Source organism: Arachis hypogaea, chromosome 19, assembly GCF_003086295.3.
Source record: "Arachis hypogaea cultivar Tifrunner chromosome 19, arahy.Tifrunner.gnm2.J5K5, whole genome shotgun sequence".
In the NCBI taxonomy this organism is placed as follows: domain Eukaryota; kingdom Viridiplantae; phylum Streptophyta; class Magnoliopsida; order Fabales; family Fabaceae; genus Arachis; species Arachis hypogaea.
In genome coordinates, this window is record NC_092054.1 from 89053210 (window position 1) to 89062813 (window position 9604).

General features: G+C 40.8%; 1 non-coding gene across 1 annotated transcript; it reads left to right on the top strand.

Moving 5' to 3' along the window:
• The first annotated feature begins 1424 nt into the window (after positions 1-1424).
• Positions 1425-1528, top strand: LOC112780190 (small nucleolar RNA R71). Its single transcript, XR_003191043.1, has one exon. It is a non-coding gene; the product is annotated as a small nucleolar RNA R71 (small nucleolar RNA).
• The last annotated feature ends 8076 nt before the right edge of the window (positions 1529-9604 follow it).

Below are 9604 nucleotides of genomic sequence, written 5' to 3' on the forward strand. Positions count from 1 at the left end.
TCCACTTCCTGGGCCCACTTGGTGTGTGTTTAGGCTGAGCTTGAGTGTTGCACGTGTAGAGGTCCTTCTTGGAGTTGAACGCCAGCTTTTGTGCCAGTTTGGGCGTTCAACTCTGGTTTTGGCTCCTTTTCTGGCGCTGGACGCCAGATTTGGGCAGAAAGCTGGCGTTGAACGCCAGTTTATGTTGTCTATTCTTGGCCAAAGTATGGACTATTATATATTGCTGGAAAGCCCTGGATGTCTACTTTCCAACGCAAATGGAAGCGCGCCATTTCGAGTTCTGTAGCTCCAGAAAATCCACTTTGAGTGCAGGGAGGTCAGAATCCAACAACATCAGCAGTCCTTTTTCAACCTCTGAATCTGATTTCTGCTCAAGTCCCTCAATTTCAGCCAGAAAATACCTGAAATCACAGAAAAACACACAAACTCATAGTAAAGTCCAGAAATGTGAATTTAACATAAAAACTAATGAAAACATCCCTAAAAGTAACTAGATCCTACTAAAAACATACTAAAAACAATGCCAAAAAGCGTATAAATTATCCGCTCATCATGAAGATATGTTTAGACCATGGTTCTGTGCATCCGTTCTTGGTGCCATCGCCAGGGAATCAATTTCGAACAATAATTCACAACCTGAGTAACAATTTCGCATACCAGGTATCCCACTTGAAATTCTAGCCTCTTGATGGTGTCTCCCTGGTTTTTGATATTAGCTCGAACCTCCTCCTTGAACACCTTGTTATCTTGGATTTCCTTACATATGCCTTTAAGTAGAGTCTCAATCCTTGAGAGTCTATCTTCGGGTGATGGTGAGTTAAGATTGGAGGGATGAGAAGGGCCATTTTGGTTTTGATATGGATGTTGAGAGGTATTGTTAGGTGGGTGCTGATATGATCTCAGTGTGGAATGTTGGTGAGCTGTATTGTTGTTGGGGTTTTGACGTCTCTGATCTTGGCCTTGATCTTGTTGATTTCCCCACCCAAAGTTCGGGTGGTCCTCCAACCAGGATTATAAGTTTTGGAGTATGGATCATGGGTCTGCCTAAGTGAGTTCCCAAGGTAGTTGGCTTATTCCTGATCACCCTCTACCTCTGCGTTCACTCCTTCTTGAGCTGCTGATGAGGTGGTGACTGTTGCGACTTAGTTTCTTTCCATCTTCTTGGTAAGGTCAGCCAGCTACTTGGTGATTATCTTGTTTTGAGCCAGCAGTACATCCACGTTGTTCAGCTCCATCACTCCTCTAGTATTGCCTTTTCAGAAGCATAGAAGTAATCATTCTCAGCTACATTCTCAATGACATCTATGGCTTCTTCAATGGTCTTCTTCTTGTTCAGAGATCCCCTAGATGAGTGGTCTACTGCCTTCTTTGATTCATAAGAAAGACCCTCATAGAAAATATGTAACTGCACCCATTCATTGAATATGTCAGGTGGGCACCTTCTTGTCAAGTCCTTAAACCTCTCCCATGCTTCATAGAGAGTTTCACCATCTTGTTGCCTGAATGTTTGTACTTCAGCTCTCAACCTGTTAATTCTCTAAGGAGGGTAGAATCTCGCCAAGAATTTGTTCACCACATCTTCCCAGGTTGTTAAACTCTCCTTCAAAAAAGATTCCAGCCATTTAGATGCTTTGTCCTTGAGTGAAAAGGGGAACAAAAGCAATCTATAGGTGTCAGGATGAACACCATTAGACTTCACAGTATCACATATCCTTAGGAAGGTAGTGAGATGTTGATTGGGGTCTTCTTGGACACTTCCTCCGAATGAACAATTGTTCTGAACAAGGGTGATGAGCTGTGGCTTTAGTTCAAAGTTATTGGCATGTATGGTTGGCTTTTGGATGCTACTTCCGCAATTTCCTAGGTTTGGATTGATGTAAGAGCCCAGAACTTTTCTCTCTTGCCCAGCATGATTTGCTGGTCCTTCTCTGGCATGGTTGTGAGCCTCTTCTTCATGGTGGTTCTCCATATTCTCCTACATGTTTGGTTCAAAATACTCCTCCTCTTCCTCAGCACCAACGACTCTCTTTCCTCTCGCTTCCCTCCTTAATCTAAGGAAGGTCTTCTTAGGTTCAGAATGAAAGGAAGTTGAAGCCCCGCTCCTTCTACCTGTCATACAACCAACAGAGCAAAAAGCAGGAAAGAGAATTGATGGAGAAGTTACTCCTATTAGGGGTGTTGTTAGTGTGAGTGATGCAATATATCAAACAGTTAGTGGGTTAGTGAACTGAATTGTAAAAAAATTGAAGATAACACCATAAACGGGTAAGGGGTAAAGGGAAGAAAATAACTAAAACTAAAAGTAAATCACTCAAATGAAATTAAATCAAACAAAGACAAATGCTCAATCTAGTTATCCACTAATTTAATCATTGTTGATACAAAATCAATCCCCAGCAATGGCGCCATAAACTTGATTCACGGAAACTTATCTCTCAACAAAATTTCCTTCGGCAAGTATACCGAATTGTCGTCAAGTAAAAACTCACAATAGAGTGAGGTCGAATCCCGCAGGGATTGATTGGTCAAGCAACTTTAATTAGAGGAATGTTCTAGTTGAGCTAAGCAGAAATTGAGTTGAGTAATTGCAGAAAGTTAAATGGCGGGAAAGTAAATAACAAAAGATGTAAATGCTGGAAATAAAGAGCAAAATGTAAATGGCGGAAAGTAAATTGCAGAATCTTAAATGGGGAGTTGGGAGGATGAGCATAAAAGTAAATGGCAGAAAATAAAGAAAAGATCCTAGCCATCTCAGGACAAGATCAGGGATGGATGACTCTCATAATTAACTACCTCAAATCAGAAACACTCCCAGCAGACAAAAAGGAGGCAAAGAGGCTAATACGAGAAGTACAGTACTACACTATAGTGGGCGACATCTTATATAAGAGAGGGATCTCAACACCCCTCCTAAACTGTGTACCGACTTCCAATACAAGGGAAGTCCTGGAAGAAGTACACAGCGGCATGTGTGGGAACCACTTGAGGGCACGAGCTCTTTCTGAAAAGGTACTACGAGCAGGGTTCTTCTGGCCAACTTTGCAAAAAGAAGTAACCGAGTTCGTTAAAACGTGCCCACCATGTCAGAAGAATGCCAATTTCCATATCGCTCCACCAGAGGAGCTCATCAGTGTTACATCACCCTGGCCATTTGCAAAATGGGGGCTCGACCTCCTCGGACCCTTTCACCAGGGGTCGGCACAAGTCAAGTTCCTCATTGTAGGGGTAGACTATTTCAAATGGATTGAGCAGAGCCCCTAGCTAATGCCACTGCTCAAAGAAGTCGGAAATTTCTATACAAGAACATTATTACAAGGTTCGGTGTCCCTTACTCCATCACCACAGATAATGGCACTTAATTCACTGACATAGGTTTCAGGAACTTGGTTGCTGACTTGAAAATAAAGCACCAATTCACAAGCCAACGGACAGGCAGAAGCTGCCAACAAAGTCAAACTAGCTGGGTTAAAACAGAGACTACAAGACTCAAAGGGAGCTTGGGTCGAAGAGCTCCCACAAGTCCTATGGGCCTATCGGACAACTCCGCTCTCCACCACAGGAGAATCACCCTTCCGACTCGCTTACAGAATGGAGGCAATGATCCTAGTGGAGATAGAAGAGGGATCTCCCAGAATGATCCTCTACAACGAAGAGGCCAACTCCGAAAGGCAAAAGGAAGAACTCGACTTACTTCCAGAAGTCCGAGAAAGAGCTCGGATTAAAGAAGAAGCACTAAAGCGTCGAATGGCTTCAAGGTCGATCAGGAGAAGGGAAGCTAGCAGCTAACTGGAAAGGACCTTACCGAGTTATAGAGGTACTGGGAAAAGGCTACTACAAAGTGTCCGACCTCGAGGGGCGAGAGCTACCAAGGTCATGGTATGCCTGTAACCTAAGAAGGTACTATAGTTAGAAAGTAATAAAGATCTTAGGCCAAGGTGGACTCTTTTTTCTGAAAGAGTTTTTTAATGAGGCGCCAGGCCAAAATCTACCAAATTGCCCGACTTAGAAGGGTAAGCGCTCATATGTATATATTCTTGTCTATATTCCTGTTTTCCCTTTGAATAAAGTTTTTCAGATTCCCTAAAAAGTTTCCTATCAAGACGCATTAATCTGAGGGCATAAATTCATCGCCCGATTACGAAGAGGTCGGTAAGGACAAACCCAAATTCATCATCCGATTATAAAGAGGTCGGCAAGGTGAGAACCAAATTCATCGCCCGACTACAAAGAGGTTGGCAAGGTGAAAACCAAATTCATCGTTCGATTATAAAGAGATCGGCAACGTAAAAGCGATAAAAACAAATTAATGCAAGAACTTATAAAAAGTAATCCATAAAAAGTGGCCTGACGAGGTCTGACTAAAAATGGACTACTAAAAATAACTTAGCTTGGACCGACAAAAGAAGTCGGACAAATGAAAGGATCACTAAAAAGGGACAAAGACATCTCGCAAAGGCCAGGAATGCTTTGCTGAAAGGTATGAAGTCTTGAAAAAAGACATTACTTAAAAAGCAAACGCACAAAGTCAAAGGAAAAGCTAAAAAGTCGTCCAACTAAACTATAAAGAAAAGGTTCCCCTTGGAACACTACCTAAAAAGTTGTTGGAACATGACTGAAAAGCTTAGACAAAGAGGTCGCACAATCCAAAAAGTCCACAGGATAACCTCAAAGAAAGGAGAAGGCCAAAAAAGGTAGAAAAACAACCTGAGGCTCAAAAGACGTACGCTAAAAGGGACATAGCTTTGCCCAAAAAGCCACGTCTCCACGACAAGGCTATCATAATTGTTCGGACTAACTAAAAAGGTTCTACGAGAACACTAGAAAGTTGTCGAGCAAGTTAGCCCAAAGGATCACCTCGCCCAAACAGAAGATAGACAAAACAAGAACTGATCAAAAAGAGGTCAGACAGCAGAGTACCAACACTCTATAAAGATCCATAAAGGTTGCAAAGGCATGAGCAACATATCAGAGAAATATATCCATCAAAATAAAACATGAAAAGACTCAAAAGGCCACCTAAGTGGCATCCTCAGAGTTTAAAATTCTTTTGTTTTTCCAAAATGAAGTTGCATAGAAGCAACCAAAGTCAAGAGAAGTCTACCATATCGAAAGTTACAAAAAACCAGAGTTCAAAAACCCACAAGCCAGGCTATACAAATAAACAAGAGTTCACAAGGGGTCCAAAGTCTCCCCGATAGTAGCATCCGTGGTTGAAGGAGGAGGAATGGTCTTCAAGGGAGTGATATCCAGAGTCCCATCCTCCCGATTGAGAATTTCAACATCAGGATCAGATTTGGGATGGTCGACCTCAGCCACAGGAGTTGAAGAAGTCGTGGCGGCAGAAGCTTTGGCTGGCGGCACAAGGGGAGGTCCGTCATCTTCATCGTCTGGTGTAGGCACTATCTTGCCGTCCTCCACCATATTATCCAAGCTGAAAAGAGTCAGGTTGAGCTCAGGGGCAAGAACTCAGACCTGGGCCTTCAAATTTTCATAGGCATCCGTCACACTATCTACCAGATGACCCTGGAGCTTGGCGTAATCCGCTTGGGCAAAATCAAGCCTCTCCTTAAACTCTAATAGCTCAGCATAAGTGCGGGTATAGCTCTCCTTATAGTTTTTTGCCGTCTCTCCAGCCAGATTCGCAGTAGTCTTAGCAGTAGTAGCTCGGGACTTCTCTTTTTCCACATCCAGTTCCAATTTTGCCACCTTAGCATCAAGCTCATCCTTCAATCCCTTTATTCTATCAAATTCCGACTTAGCATCCATCCTAAAGGCTTTAGTCACATGAATAGGAGAACCCTGGACTGTACGCAATAAAGCAGCACCCATATGGACCATCCGAACACTATTGCTGGTGATGAAATCCAAGTGACAAAGGATGGACACATCGTCCATTGGAAGATGGCCATAAGGAGCAATCTGATTGTCAACAAATCCCACGACGTCAAAATCAGGGGCATTCAAGTCATAAGGACCAACAGTCTTTTGCTTTTTTGTAGGTGGACCAGTAGTAGGAGAAGAGGCAGCACCAGAAGTCGGCTGGAGAGGATCGGAAGGAACCACATGAACCTGGGGAGTCGGAATGATCTTCCTCGGTCTAGAAGTGTCTGAGGCCAGCTGTTTTGGAGGCACTTGAGAAGATCCCCCCTCTCCAGCCTTGGCCGATATGTTTTGAGTAGCGGTCGCCTTCTTCGCCCTACGAAAGGCTTTCATGGAGTCCGTAGACTTCACTATCTCTGCAAACAGAAACCAAGAAAACAAGTCACCAACAGAAAGAGGTAAAATTCAAGCATAAAGTAAAACTATAGAAAAGAAGTCGGCCACTACCCAGTTCACCATCTCTTCTAACACACTCACAAAAGCCTGTTCAACCTCATCCAGGCTCTCCCAAGAATACTTGGTTGCAACTACATCTTTTTGCCAACACAAAGGAAAAGCTGGCTCAATATTTTCATCCAAAAAGAAATGGTGGACGTCTTCAATAGCTCGTACTTTAAAGTAGTAGTTCTTAAAATCCCGAAAAGATTCATCATACATAGAAAACACCTTTTTTCCCTGGGTAGCTCAGAATGAGACCGAAGAAGCCTTTTTTTTTGCTACTCCAGGTTTGGTCAACACGAACAGATGAAGGAAGAGAGATATGGATGGTTGAACACCCAACACTTGACACAGCAGCTGAAAAATCTTGATAAAGGCCCAGGAATTTGGATGAAACTGGGAAGGGGCTACATTACAGGACCACAACAGGTCGATCTCGAAAGCAGAAAAAGGAATGGTGATACTCAGTGTACTAAAAAAGTAGTCATAAGCATAGAAAAAATGCCGTTCTCCCTGAGTTAAAGAAGGAAAACAAACCCTCTCTCCAGGATCAGGGGACACCAGCTCATAGTTCTTCTCGTCATCTCTATTGCTACAAACCCTATGGAATCTCCTAAGTCACACACAGTACTCGGGGTCAGCCACGGTAACTGGTGCGGAATTTACAACCACAAACTAACCGGCAAGTGCACCGGGTCGTACTATGTAATACCTCAGGTGAGTGAGGGTCGATTCCACGAGGATTGATGGATCAAGCAACAATGGTTGAGTGATTGGCTTAGTCAGACAAACAGAAAAGAGTGTTTTGGTATTCAAAAGCATTAAACAATAATTCAAAAATTTAATAAAGCAACCAGTAAACAGGTTGTGAAATATGTGTGGAGAAACAGTTAAGGGTTCAGAGTTATCTATTTTCCAGATTGACTTTTCTTATTAATTTATTTTAATCATGCAAGATTTAATTCATGGCAAATTATATGTGACTAGACCCTAATTCCTTAGACCTTTCTAGTCTCCTCTAACTTTCATCAATCACCAATTCCTTGGTCAATTAATTCCAATTAGGGGGTGAAGTTTAATTCTAGTTATTATGCCACAAAAATCCTAGTTATCCAAATATAAGAGGATTATATGTCATGTATCCCGTTAAGTCCAGATAATTAGAATTTAGGAGAAATTATTTTCAAGCTATTGTTCAAGTAAAGAGCTTTTCCAAGTTATACAAGAACTCAATTAGAAAGAGGGTCATACTTCCGTTCCACGCAAATTCATAAGATAAAGAGTGAAAACAATTCTTAAATTATAAATCAGTACATGAATTAAAATAGAAAAACAATAGAATCAATCTATACAATAGACAGAGCTCCAAACCTTAACAGTGGAGGTTTAGTTGCTCATGATTCAGAGAGAAAAATAAAGATTATGAAAAACTATAAATTGGACTGAGGTAGAATAATCCCCCTGAAAAGAAGTTTCTTTTTTCTTTTATATCTAATCCTAATTAATTTAAAATCTAATTTCTAAAACTAAAAAAATAATATCTTTTCCTCTTTTTAAAAAATATAAAGTTTATAAGTCAGAATTAATTAAATAATCAGCAACTCTTCAATTGATGGATGGGGTCCACTTGCTTCATAGGATCCATGCCTAACTTGGGAAACAACAGGAAGTGTTCCCCTGAGTCCTCCATTCTTCAGCCTCTAATCTGTGTTTTCTGGGCGAAAAACTGGGTCAAAAACAGCCCAGAAATTGCCCCCAGCATTTTCTGCATTTTCTGCACGTAGCGCATGTCACGCGTATGCGTCAGTCACGCGTACACCTCGATGGTCTTCTTCGCGTGTCACGCGTATGCGTTAGGTACGCGCACGCGTCGCCGTGCAAATCTTCAAATCACGCGCACGCATTAGGTGCGCGTACGTGTCGCTCCTCGCTGGTTATCTCTTCTTCTATAGAACTCCATCAAATCCAGCCAAATACGACCTAAAATAAACAGAATTGCACAAGACTCAAGGTAGCATCCATAGTGGCTAAAAGATAATTAATTCTTGATTAAACTCAACAAATTAAATACAAATTCACTAGGAAAAGATAGGAAAGATGCTCACGCATCACAACACCAAACTTGAATTGTTGCTTGTCCTCAAGCAACCAAAACTAATATAGACTTAGGATGTGAATTTGCATGAGAATGAGAGTTCGATTAAGCTCATGTCTCTTCTTACTGTGGGGTTTACAACTACAATTCTGAATAGTTTTGGCATCTCACTCTCCTTTGAATCAGAAGGATGTCACTGTCATTTGGAATTAGAATCTGGATAATATTATGAATTCTCTAATCTTTTGTAACTCAATTTAACCCTTGAACACAGCAATTTTTTCTTTGATTCTCTTTTCTTTGGTGTTTTGCACCTTGAGCCTAGCCATGACTTTAAATGTTTTGTCTCAAGCTTTACGATGCTCGGTTTCTTGTACGGTATAGAATTTCACAAATAAATTCTCATCGCAAGTATAGTTCTACACCGACAAAGAATCCTCACATGCAAAAATTTTGGTTGTCACAAGTAACAAACCCCAAATAAGAATTACCCGAAGTATTTAGACTCCGGGTCATCTCACAATGAATTGTAATGAAATGCTCAATTATTGGCTATGAAAATGCAAGGGAGTTTGAATTGGTAATTAACAAGAAAAATAAATGACAAGAAATTAAACAACAAGAACTAATAAAAAAAGAAAGAACTCTTGGCTAGACATAGGTAATTGAGATCACCATCCTTGTCAACAAACAATACATTGATAATTATAAGGGGCCAAGCTCATTAAGTCTACTTCCAAAAGCCTTAAGTACGTAATATCTACTCCTAGGCTTGAAGTATGTCAAATGGCTTTGATCACATCAACCCATAAGTCCCAACCTATCTACTAATTAGATTAGTAGTGGGTTAGTGTCAATGAGTGTCAAATTTATCACCAAGGGTTCTCAAATCACCAAATCATTGAGACCCAATGACTCAAGGTCACTCAATTCCCTTAGCCTAGGCCAAGAGTAAAGAAAACTACTCAAAAACTAAAGGAAACATTTTAACAAACACCTAGAGTGCAAGAAAAGTAAACATCACAAAATTTTAGAATTAATGAAACCCATAACTACCACAAGCAAGAAATCGATAATAACAACTAAGATAAACATAAAAGAAACATAGAAACATGAAATTGCATTAAAAGAAAATCAAGATCCAACAATGTTCATCAATATAAAAGAGAGTAAAATAACAAAATTAACAAG